Raw genomic sequence first — 13,323 nt, 5'->3', positions numbered from 1 at the left:
ATGTTTCTTCAAGTAAAACGTACACAATGTCCCCATATGGTAAGACCATTGTTTTAAGTCGAGATAAATGTTATCAACTCGGATCAGTTGTTGTATAATTGCTACAATAATATACATAAAAAATCGGATTATTATAAAAATACTTATCTAAATATCAATTTTATTATCACTACATGCTAAATGGTAATACGTTTTTAGATATTGGTAATTTAATGTATAATATATGAAACCTGAAATTAATTGAATTAAGAACGCTAGATGGGATATTCCACGTATGATCCAGATACGATACAATTTCTATATATATACTACTAAACACCAATTTCATTGGTGGCACGATTCTTCGTTTGAAATTAGCGTCTGACATCAGGAGCACAATGGTTTTTGAATATCAAGAATAAGTTGACACATATATATTCTTATTGAAGATTTTTTCCATCGATACGTAACATATTTTGATATCCTCGTTAGTAATTTGAGCCATGATATGAGAGTGATATGAGATCACTGCGAAGTATCCACTCAAACTAGGTAAAGTGATCGTACAATATAATCTCTGTTAATATCGATACTAAAATAAGATCTAGGCAACTCATATACACGCATCAATAATTTCAAACACGAACTGTAAGGTCAATAAGATGAAGGTTCAATCTATGTCTTAGGCGTTATACTACGAGGGCTGATTGATAAGTTGTGAGCCTCAAATTAAAGGGTTTAATTTTAGCGGACATATTGCATTTTTAACATGATCCCCTTCGGTGTCTATACACTTTTGTCAGCGTTGTTCAATGACCTCAATGCCACTTTTAAACAGGCCATTTTCTTAAAGAGCCAGACCCACATTTGATATAAAAAAAATCATGATTTTGTATTTTTCGCGAGTAGCAAAAGTTCTGACTTAACCTGTAATACCGCAATTTTAAAGTAAATCGCTACCAATAATAACTAGTTTTAAAAAAGAATTCGAAACGACTCGGTGCTAATTCATAATTATGCGGGAAGTCCTGCTCGCTGACGCATGCGCAAAGTACTGTAAATAAATCTGCCATCTTCCAACATGGCAGAAAGCGTGCGAGGGAAGCGGGGAAGAAAAAGTGTTTTGAGGGACTCCGAGGCAAAAGAAGGAAGATGGCTTGTTCATACTCTGTATCGCTCTCTGTTTGGCTCTCTCGTGTAGTATCACTCTAAAATCATATTCATAATTACTCTTATCATCGAATATTCGCTTTAGATAGATCCATTTCGCGATGTTCTATATGTCCGTTACCGTATCGTAGCCTCAATTTGAGGGTCTCTTTGCAGTTAATCGTAGTTTTTCTTGTAATCTGCACGTTTTGTGTCATATCTAAGCATGGAAAGATGTTATCAATACATACGTTAGATGATTTCCATACAGGAGACTATAGAGGTTTTTTTTTTTTTGCATTAATAGTTAAAATCTCTTTACAAGCGATGTCACATAGACGCACTACTCTCCTCTTCCTCCATTTTTTTTTTTTGGTTCTGACCGCCTCTGAACGTATCACGTGACTTTTCCTCATCAATAATCATTTCCTGGTGTTGATTAATGAGACTAATTCCGGCACCGATATCTCCGGTACCCTTTCAATTTCAAGTTCGAAACTTTATACAAGTCTTTATTTATATATTATCTATTAGTATACAACAACATTTCCAGTCAATAAAGTCTAAAAAAAATATCTATAACGGAGTGGGTCTGGCTCTTTAACCGTTTAGAAAGTCTTCTACTGCATGTATGACATCATCATCTGAACGAAAATGTGTACCAGAAATGGCCTTTTTCAATTTTGGAAATAGATGAATGTCTGATAGAGCGAGATCAGGCGAAGAAGGCGGATGCTTAATCATTTCAAAGCCACAATCGGTATGTCAGTCATGGTAATGACAGACTTGTGAACAGTGGCAGTTTCCTGATGGAACATCTCACCTGTACCGAGTTTTCCGCCTATCTTGAGTTTAATATTTTCTCATAACTGCTTAGAAGGTGAGCATAATAAATGTTCATTGATTGTTTGTCCCTTTTGCAGAACATCTACCATCAGAATACCTTAAGCATCCCAGAAAACCGAGGTCATAGCCTTTCAAGGTAATGGAACAGCTTTCTTTGGTTTGAGGGTGACAGGGTGATGCCAATTTTTGGACTGTTGTTTTGGGCCTAAATGTTGGATCCACGTCTAATTCATAATCACAAACCTCTATATAAACTTAGCAGGATCTGCCTCTAGAAGGTTCAGATTAGCAACGATCTGAGAGCTTTCTCATTGCAAGATTTTCAGTAAGGATGGGATGTACTCTTTCCTGTGAATTCCAACTGCACTAGCAGTAATTCGCCTGTCAGCCACTGGTATGCAGTGGTAGCTGCATATTTTGAGCAGAGTATTGGGTTACATAGCATCATTTACAAACTGAATTACCTTTCGGAGTGTCGTTATGATTAACTGATATTGATGTAACTAGTGATAGGGAGACACTAATTGGTAAATATTGATACAAACTTTTTTCGTCACCGAAAAATTTTTCGTTTTCAATACATACGTTAACATAAAATAACGTAACGGATCTGCATTACCCCATTTTCTTACTACGTAACAAATATGAGCATACCTATCATAAAGGAAATTTATTCATTCGTGAGACATCCCAGCGTCAGATGAAACGATTGTTTTGATACACTGTCATATAAAATAGTGCTTTGATCAGGAAGTAATTATACTTTCATGTATACTTTCATAAAAATATGGATTTGTTGTGGCGAATGTTTGTTTCTGTGTTACATGTTTGAAATCATTAATAGTCATTTGTATCATATCTGCACGCCAGTATTGAATGACTAATTGTGTTCTTTAAAATGCAACGAGTGTGATATTAGATAGTTTATTTGAAATTCAATTTCTCCATAACGTTTTCTAATATAATTCGTTGTCGATAATGTTACAGGTCGAAGTACAAAAGAAAAAGTAGTAATAAAATACGCTTTCCAAATGTTCCTCTGAGCACTTGCAATCCGTATTCTTCATATAACTGTTGGCTGGGGAGTTCGTTGCATAATGTAGATGGATTGTTAAATAGCAATAAATGGTTGCAGAAGAATACAGCAATATGTGGCAACAGGTGTACATGTTATATCTTTAATATGCAAAAACATAGCAACGTATCGTACAAAACTAATTTACTTGCATTCACAATATCAAAAACAAACAGTATTCTATTTGATAGAAAAATTGTTAGCGCAGTTTATATTCGAATAGAAATATATATAACATGAAGCAAAATATCGGTTCTAACGTAACAAGCAATGCAACAAAAAGTATTTTAAAATGATGGTGTCGACATATAAGCGTCATTTTGATGAATGTTCATAATGAAAGCACCTCTATAGCAAAGATATTCTTCACAAAAATACTTTCGATAACGATGTCCTAAATTTGGAAATTAAAACAACAGAGAACAATGTATTATCACAACGTTACAGAGTTAATTGCAATCATTTCCTTAATCACATTAGCTTTATCCTTGACGTTATGAGAGGCACGTCAAACCAATATTGCAAATGTAATTATGCCGGCTTATTTCTTATAGCTACAAAGAAAAAAAATAATAAATATAAAATGTTTACGTAAACGCCTTTTAGTTCTGCAGTTTGAATAATACATATGACACTAATGGGAGGAATTAATTTTTCTTCACAGAGCCTAATGATGATACATGTCATAACAAGTGTTGTTTCATTAGATTAACTAGAAAAGATTGGAAGTAATGTAGCAGTTGCTTACTTAAAACAGAAGCCTAATCATGTTTTAGTACGTGAAAAGAAGTCAGCTGTTCAGTGTAACTGAACGTCACTGTATCATCTGGTAATGGATTAAGGTGGATGCTACTATTTACTATTTAAAATAATATACTCCGGAAGTAAATCTAAAGAGAAATGGATTAGGTAAAAATCTTGTAAATAATGGAAAGCTTTGAAATTCTGGTATTTTGGTCTTATTTATGGTATTTATTGTTCATATCCGTAGACGCATAAACACTGCCTTTTTAAGGATCCGTAATAGAACATTTGCAGTTTTTAGCAAATATCCTCAATCTAATCCGTTCTTCAAATTATTATGATATTTCAAGTTGAAAACCATTACACCATTTTTTACAATGTAAAAAACATTTAAAAAAATTATTTTTGTCTTCATTTATAGTATCAAAGCACTCCCGGAGCAAAAATCATCTTAACTCGAGATCTGGAACCAACTGAATTAATTCATCTTATTTCTTTTTAACTCTGATTATTCTACTCTCGAAACTAGCAAACTATTGAACCCTTTTGACTACACAATATACTCTTTCTGAATCAATAAGTGCAGATGTTATTCTTTTAAAAGTTCTTAATGTGATCTATAACTGAAATAAATAATGATGGGACAAATAATGATAAAAATAAGAAAATGAGCTTTAAAAACTAAATTTTGATGAAACGAGGTCAAAATACAAGCAAAAGCAAATACAGATTGACATGGATATACATGGAAAAGTACAAAGAGAATAAGACCACAAGATCCGGATGGGTAAGTTTCTACTGCTTAAGAATGACATCCGCTATATTAATAATGGTAACAGTTTCCAATTGATGGCTTGAATATATTCTAAGATATCCTGTCACTACATGAACATATATTGTCGCCATTGGTTGATATCGAAATAAAAAAACAACAACATAAAAACTCGAAGATAAGATGTGGCATAATATCCTTAATAAAACATGCTTTTTCATTTATGTAAGAAACTACAGACTTATTTTCAGCAACGGCCTATTTTTGAGGGCGTCTATTTTCAGGATATTATTGTATATTCTAAATGGACATTATGTAACTTCTTTTGTTTTGATGGCTCACATATAAGTCATTGCACATGACGACATTCGCTAAAAAATGGTGTAGTGTACATTAAACACCTTACAAGTTTTTTTTCCTTTATAAAAATGATACACTTAGACAATACAAACTTTTTCCTTCGTGTTAAGACAAAATGCTTTGACAATACAAGCTTTTCCTTCGTATTAAGACAAACACTTAGGCAATACAAGTTTTTGCCATCATCTAAAGACAAAACACTAAGACAACAAAAACATTTTCCTTCGTATTAAGACAAAACACTTAGACAATACAAGCTTTTTCTGTCGTATAAATACAAAAACTAGCTTTTTCCCTTCCTATAAAGACACAACACTTAAACAAAACAAGCTTTTTCCTTTATATAAGATAAAACACTTAAACAATACAAGGTTTTTCCTTCGTTTGAAGTCCAGGGGTATTCTCAAAATTTCGACCGATCTCCTCTAAACGTATTAGCAATGATTATCATATGGAGTTTTGTTTTCCTGAATGAAGGTTTGGTCCAACTGTGTTTGGAAGAACTCCTGCCCATTGTTGTTTCAATTATATTAATATTGTCTCCCCTCTTAGTTTTCAACCAGCCTTTTGACCTTTGTAGGCTTAATCACCAGATATCATGTTGCATTTTCCATTATGGCATAGGCATTGATATTTTACGGTTTTGTGAGAGTTATTGCCCTTTTCCAGCATTTGTCCACTGATCTATACACCAAATTTTCATTCAGCTCTTTATTATGATTTAATATATCGTGAATGAAAACGACATCGTTGTTCTATAAAGTATTTTGACTTGTTATTGCCTTTCCCCAATTCAATTCGATGCAATAAAGCATTCATATTTCTTTGGCATAGGATGGGATTTGTAGGATTTGTATAGAATGTACTCATGACGCAAGGTGTAGAGTCTTGTCGATTTCATGTCCTTTTTTCATGTTTTTGCAATCTTTGTTTTATATCTTAATGATAGTAGTTACACTTTGTTTATCAATAGCAGAGCACGAGAAGCTAAACACGAACCTTTCATAATTCAATATGGGGCATGCGTATTGGCAAGCATCGGGAACATAAGTCAAATAGCAGAGTCTAGCTCTTGCTGTCTCAAAGGATAGAACAGAAACATACTTGAATAGCGCCTTTCAAAACAACTTCAGAGTTAGAAACAGTATAACATTTTAACAGTTTTATTTATAAGACAAATGAGGAAAAAACACTATTCAAAATGTCAAATGTAAGTAATCTGTAGATATTTTCTCACACGTTTCCAGGCAAGGCTTGGACTAAAATGTCTGCCACTTCCTTTGGAACGATAACCGAGAGATATCGTTATCTTAGGGCGAACATCGCAGATGCTTTCTAAAAAGCGTAAGCGTCTTCTGCTTCATAGGATACACCCTCTATGTAAATTTTCGAAATTAAAATCAGTAGTATCACGTTCTCAAATGGGACCAATGGTAACAACATCGGAACCACGTGTTTTAAGTGTTTTTATCTTCGTTAACCTTTATTTTTCGTTGTCAGCTACGGGCATCAACTTTGGCAAGTTAAGTATATAGTTTTGTTGAAGCAGGGATGTTTGAGATCATTTACTATCATTTTTTCTGTACACGATGGACAGGTTAATCCTTCATCTGTAGTAGCAGTTTTCGTTTATTCCCTGGCAATAGCAATAGAGAATTTACAGTAAAAAGGATTCATAAGTTTTATTTCAGGAGAGTAAGTATTGCCGAAAACAGAAATACTGCAAGTTTATGAGATTTACAAATGCTGTTGGTCTAAAACTTAAGGAAACGATACGACAAAAAAAAAAAAAAAAAAAAGGATTTGCAAAGTGCCACTATAATATTATATGACATATTTAAAACGGTAGTTTTTCTGTAAACAACATGGTGAATCATATGCCTTCAATAAAGTAAGGTTGAAATTGAGCATTCTTCGTTCCGCATGAACCTTGTAATTGCATTTTCCTTTTGTTACAAGTTACCTGAACGTTTACATAACCAAGTAAATGTCATTTAAAACTTCTATTACGGTAGTATAATGAATCTGAAACATCGCATTATTTTTTTGTTTCGGACAATTTTCGTATTGCAATCTAATAATAAGATAGAGCTAAATCACTAATTCTAGAAACAATTTATTCAATCTCAATTTTTTCTTTGTAGCGTCATATGGACCGACTGAGTGACGCAAGGATTGTCATTGGTTGGAACTTAATTTCATCATCATTGCACTTTTAATGCTGTGATACCATTATATTTCAACGCAGGAAAAGAGTTAATACTGCGCCAGTCATTGGAATAATCCTGTCAAACGTCTGTAATTTGTACTAACCCCGAATATTATTAACTGTATTTATGCTTGGCTTGTTAATTCAGTGTCCTAATAATACCATTCGTGATAATACTCTGATACTAAAACAATCATGAGTATAAAAATCCTGATTGCGAATCTCATTCAAAAGACGATTAGTGCAATTGAATGTCAGCTTTAAAGTCGGCACGTGAGCAAGCTTCGTGTGATGGATAGGCAGTACGACCTCAGCAATGTCTCCGTAACACGTGACACAATAGCACGTGCGGTTACGATATAGATTCTCAAACAATTGGCCCACCCATTTGGGTGATTACATTTTATCAACAATATATCAACTAAACGTGCTCAAAGCGAAAGATTGTGTGGTCATGACATGCATTATACTATTAAATACATGTCCGTTATCTATATATATAGAGGAAAGTAAACCGACAACTGGAGCCGACTATTTTAGTTTGAAAATGTATTCTGATAATGAAATTCTAACTCTGTTTCATTTAAATCAAAGACAAACAAAACAAGATGAAAGGTAGTTATTTTTTTGTTTTTGTTTTTGTTTTTGTTTTTGTTTTTTTTTATTCATTAAAAGGATTATAAGATGGAACAATTACATGATGATAAAATAGCTTTTATCAAGTACCAGGTACACTATGATCGATAAAAACACAATTTAACCGGTAGAGTAAAGATATCCTTTAAAATTAAGTTTACAAAATGTAGAACCACAAAACATTGTCATTTTAAAATTTGAATTATTTATTAATATGTAGGTATATATGAGAAGTGAGCTCTCAGAGAATATTTCCACTGTTGAATTGATATTGAACAGGTACTCTTTCTTTAAAGAACATTACACGGACAGATAGTTAAATAATTAGAAATAAAGTCTTTGTAATGGAGGAAAATTTGGTCCCAAGACTGCTTTAAACTTTCTGAATGGTTTTACATTATATTCAATATAAAATGTTTCTATAAAAAGTACTATTATATGAAAATGTCATATCATTTAATTTGAAAAAAACAAGCTGTCAATATATTTGCAAGATTCTAAGACAATTTAATCAAACAAATTTCACTTTTGTTATGCTGTTTCAATTTTACTGAAAATGCTTGCTTTTGTTTTTTCGTGGCCACATGTTACACATTGTATGCTTTTCACATTATGACTGCACCATAGCTTTAGAAGGTTGTGGATAATCAGAAATGTTGAAAAATAAAAAGGAGAAAAAGCATTTCCCCAATCACCGAATACTTCGGTTTAAAAGCAAACTAATTTTCATTGTTTTTATCGTCTAAAATATCATCCAGCAAAACAGAAAAAAAACTAACAGCCTATATTATCTCAGAGAGATTTGACCAATTGTAAAGCAGACGGTGATAACCTGTGTCAAAGGTAGAGAAACAGAACAGAAACAGAACAGCTTGGTTATTTTATCAACAGTAAATACGAAATAACACCAAAAAGATATTCCTCGTCAGCATAGTACAACGATTTGTTTGCAGTCAGGAATTAATCCTTATTTGGTTGTGATAAACTTTGTCAGGAGTTACAAAATTGTCAAACATATTTTCACTCGTACCTACCAGAAACATGATATGCGCGTATGATCTTTTACAGGAGAAAGATTATCAATTAACCAGAAGAGAGTAACCTTTGCCCTTTTCCGCATTGACGAAAACATAACCTTTAGAAAAAGATATATTAGCCGTTTAAAAGCCTGTAAATACAATAGCACATCAAGGCGTTTAACACGAATGTTTTTTTGTGAAACAAATAATGGCCCATGATGTCTATATTATAGATATTACGTGATAAAGGGTTCCCATAAGTTTTAGCTTGTTAGAAAACCTAAAAAAGATTTTAGAAAATTGTGCTCGTTAGTATGCTAGTAGGAAGCAAAAACAGCAAGAGAATATAAACATGTGACCAGAATTATAATCCAAATCCGTATAATATAAAACATGGACAAACTATGAACAAATAACAGATTAACACGAAGTATCCTGAAAAAGTACAAGATGTATATCAGTAATCGTTCTCTGTTTCATCGGCGACACACGCAATATGAACCTTGGTTAATACAAGTCATGCCACGTTCTCAAACCAGAACAAGGTATACAATAACGGGAGCAATGGGCAAACTAAGCACTAGACCCGTCCAGCTCCATATCGTAGCAAGAAATCATGTTTTTTCTCAACAAAATCACCATAACGACCGTTAAAGTTCCCCATAATTTTAGTCAACCTGCATCTACCGAAACCATATTTTATGAGTTTTTCAGTTGACAAAATTTTACAATAAATCGTGATTTGGAGGAGTCCATTGATTATCGAAACATTTCGCTATTCAGAAATAGAAATATCATAATTGGGAAATTAAGATAATCAGGCTTATTACACAGCTTGTTTGAAAACTGTTCTTGTTAGTACGTGGATTTGTATCACTGTTTTGACCCTCTGTGATAACAGTACATCTAGATAGGATAATGAAAATACATCTTTACATCTGAAAGTCGCCCTGTGATAGAAATACAAGCACTGGACAATTTAGATCATGTTTCCAAACTTCCATTTCCGAGTGTAGTGTTATAGTTTAATATAGTTTATAGTATATAGTTTAATGCTATTTTCACGTATTCTCTTATTTTTGTACATCGTCTGAAATTTCATCTATGACAGTCGAAATAATGAAAATAGACAAAGTAGATGATTGATGTCTTCTCAGTAAAGTTTCCAATGTGTTGTAGCTAACACGATAAACAATACATCTGTTTGGTACTAAAACCGACGGTAATATGCTGACTGAAAAATAAATGCATGAAATAATTGTTTTGTTACCTGAATTCTCCAAAGTAATAAGATATAGGCCATTCATTTTGACTTTTGATCACAACCAATATGTAAAGACTGGGAAGCTTAACGCCATAATGATACATGGAAGACCGGAAATCTTCTAAACATAATCAACCAATCTCTGTGATAAAAAAAAAACGAATTTCCATTTAATTTCATCTGACGTAAAATAAAGAAATACTAACACACTCTTTACGAATAATTTTTTTTGATTGATGATCTCCCACCTACATATTGAATCAGCTATGTTTTATCAAGGAATGAATACCACTGGAAATTACAGATGCTACATGAAGGTCAAATGATTAACGATAAATCATGTCTGATGTTTTATATGAAACTCGACAAAAGATGTTTTTGACATTGCTAAGTTGTTCGACCTTGTAAAAATTTGTGTCATAATTACCACTTATAATGTGATGTCATAGATATCAGGACTGTCATATAATTGTATAGAAAAAGAAAAAATACGTCTTTGTCAGAATTCGCTTGCTATATAAGGGATATTTTTCTTATATCTATACATTGAAAATTTACATCCAAATCAAAAAGAAATACACGAAGGACGAAATCATAAAAATGATTGTCTGGTTGACAACATCTTCATTGGGTTTGATGGTAAGATCTTTCAACAGACTATTGGCATTCCTATGGGAACCAGCTGCGCCCCTCTGTTGACTGATATGTTATTGTTTTCATACGTGGCTGTATTTATTGCAGAGTTTATCAAAACAAGTCACAAAGACCTTGCAAAATTGTTTAATTTCACCTTTAGATATATTGATGACGTTTTGTCTTAAAATAATGTATTGACTATGTCCATCGTGTAAACCCACCAGGACTGGATATCAAAGATATGACAGTCTCTTCTTCATCAACTGCTTATCTCGATCTTTTCCTTCAAGGAAACCAATATGGACAGTTGTATGATAAACGTGATTATTTCAATTTCCCTATTGTGCAATTTCTATTTCTGAACAGCAATATCTCTGCATCTCGAACCTATGGTATTTTCATGTTACTGTTGATTCGACATTAAAGAGCCTGTTCCCATTATCTCGATTTTCGTGCAAGAAGTCAGCAACTGACTGACAAACTCATAATACAAGGGTTGCAAGGATGCAGGTTGATGAAAATCATGGGTAAGGTTTATGGTCACAATAGTGATCTCAATGAGAAATATTTCTTTGTGCGAAATGAAGCTGGACGTATTTGATGCTCGTTAGTTTGTCTGTTGGTTCCATTGTTCTCCCTGTTCTCATTTGAGAACGTGACATTATTTACCTGGATCGACCAAGGTTAACATGGCGAGTGTCTTTGATGAAGCAAAGACGCTTACTCTTCCGGAATATCTTGTCTTATTCTCGTTGTACTTTTCAGGTTTTTCAGTAATCTTGTAAATCGTTCTTTTGTTCACATGTTGCCCTAGTTTTATGGCATTTGAGTTTGAATTTTGATTACGTTGCCATGTTGGCATTTTAATGTTTTTTTTTCTATTATTTGAACTCAAAATGATTTAATACAACTGGCTGATTATTCATTTCATTCGAGTTTAATTATAGTTATCTTCCAATTCCCACAACAAAATAAAAAAAATCCTCAAATAAGTAAACACCGAATAAATATTATGTTTACAGCAAAATAACACAGAAAAACATCGATAAAATTCAATGAAAAGTCGTTTAATTCTGAAAACCTATCGATAATACGAACATTCCTACTCAACTTTTTCCCTAGATTCCTCTATTGATAACCAACCGATACATGGAAAGTTAAATGGGGACGATGCAGTGTGGCGTATAACGTGCTACCAGCAAATGCTATTAGAATGTTGTATCCAAGTACAAACAGGACACGTGTATGTTAATCACTGATCACGTGCCCCGAACGTTAGTCATTGTTCTATTCAGCAATAAATTTTAAACAGTACATGACTGTATTTCAGAGGAATGTACATTGTAGCTGCAATATTAATGAAGATACTACAATGTAGATATCCAATAAAAAGGGCAGAAATGAAATGCATTGTTGTTCAGTTTAAAGAGTAGAAATGACAAAATACTGTTATTCAGTAAAATAACATTGACACATGCATATACAGATATAAGCAAAAAGAGTGGTCAAACCAGTGAAATCATACCAAAAGCAACAAGTAGTGTCATATCAATATTGGTTTAAGAATGAATTCTATAATTGTTGTTTCGGCAATACAAAAACATTGTTCTTGTGTACAATTCACTAGCGATTATTCAATATAACACAAATACATAGTTTTTGTCAATGCATGCATGGAAATGTTATCTAATAATTCGACCTTTCTTACATATAATGTTTTACTATTGAAGGTTTGCTTAAGTAACGTTTGGTAAAATATCAGTGACATAACCCTTTCCACAGTTTGTTTCAGCAGTAGTATAACGCTGCAGCAGATACCCTGGTCACCTTGATCATTGTGTAATACGATATTTGACCATCAGATAAACAAACTCGATAGGGAAACTACAAGGCACAAGGTTGGCGTACAACAGCAGCATATACATCACTGACAATAATGTAGAAACATATTTAACCATTCGTTAGAATTTGACATGTTTTTTTGCAATCGTCGGGATGTCAAAGTTCAAACGAGTCAAAGGTTGGGAGAGTTTGTTAGTTTGCATTCAGCATCATTCAAATGCAAACACTAAACATGTTTTAACATCGACATATAATCGGTTCAAATCAAAATGATTTTGTTAGGAAGCACAAAAAAGATACAAAAACATTGCATGTATTTTATATGTACAAATATATGTCAATAAAATACAACAAGATGGCAGACATGAAATAACATGATTATCATATCGTCGCCTTGAGATGTTGTCGATGAATGCAAATATGCATTCTCTGTCCTTCAATGCAAACTTATATTTCGCTCAATTTGAGTCAAAGTTAAAAAATAAAATATTTTGCACAGCCATATCAGTGATAGATAATGCATTTCCTCATTTTGTCTACCATTGCATGCTCGTGTTTTAAATAAATTATGTAAATTAAATTTGTTTGGGTTTTACTGCATTCTAAGTTTTAAGGTATTTATTGTTTAATTAGATTTAACGTCATTATTGTATAGTTTAATAGCATTAACAATGTATCGTAATCATATTTGCAGAACGCATGTCTCTAAGACATGGCTATCCCCTATATTGCCATAAATGAAAAAGGCCAAGAAGATGAAATGTTAGTGTATCATCCACGAACTGAGTGAGG

The sequence above is a fragment of the Ylistrum balloti genome, unplaced genomic scaffold (assembly GCF_031769215.1).
Source record: "Ylistrum balloti isolate Yb309-2 unplaced genomic scaffold, AGI_CSIRO_Ybal_v1 Utg369782, whole genome shotgun sequence".
Classification (NCBI taxonomy): domain Eukaryota; kingdom Metazoa; phylum Mollusca; class Bivalvia; order Pectinida; family Pectinidae; genus Ylistrum; species Ylistrum balloti.
The sequence above is the reverse complement of the archived record's forward strand: the minus strand, read 5'-3'. Positions refer to the sequence as shown.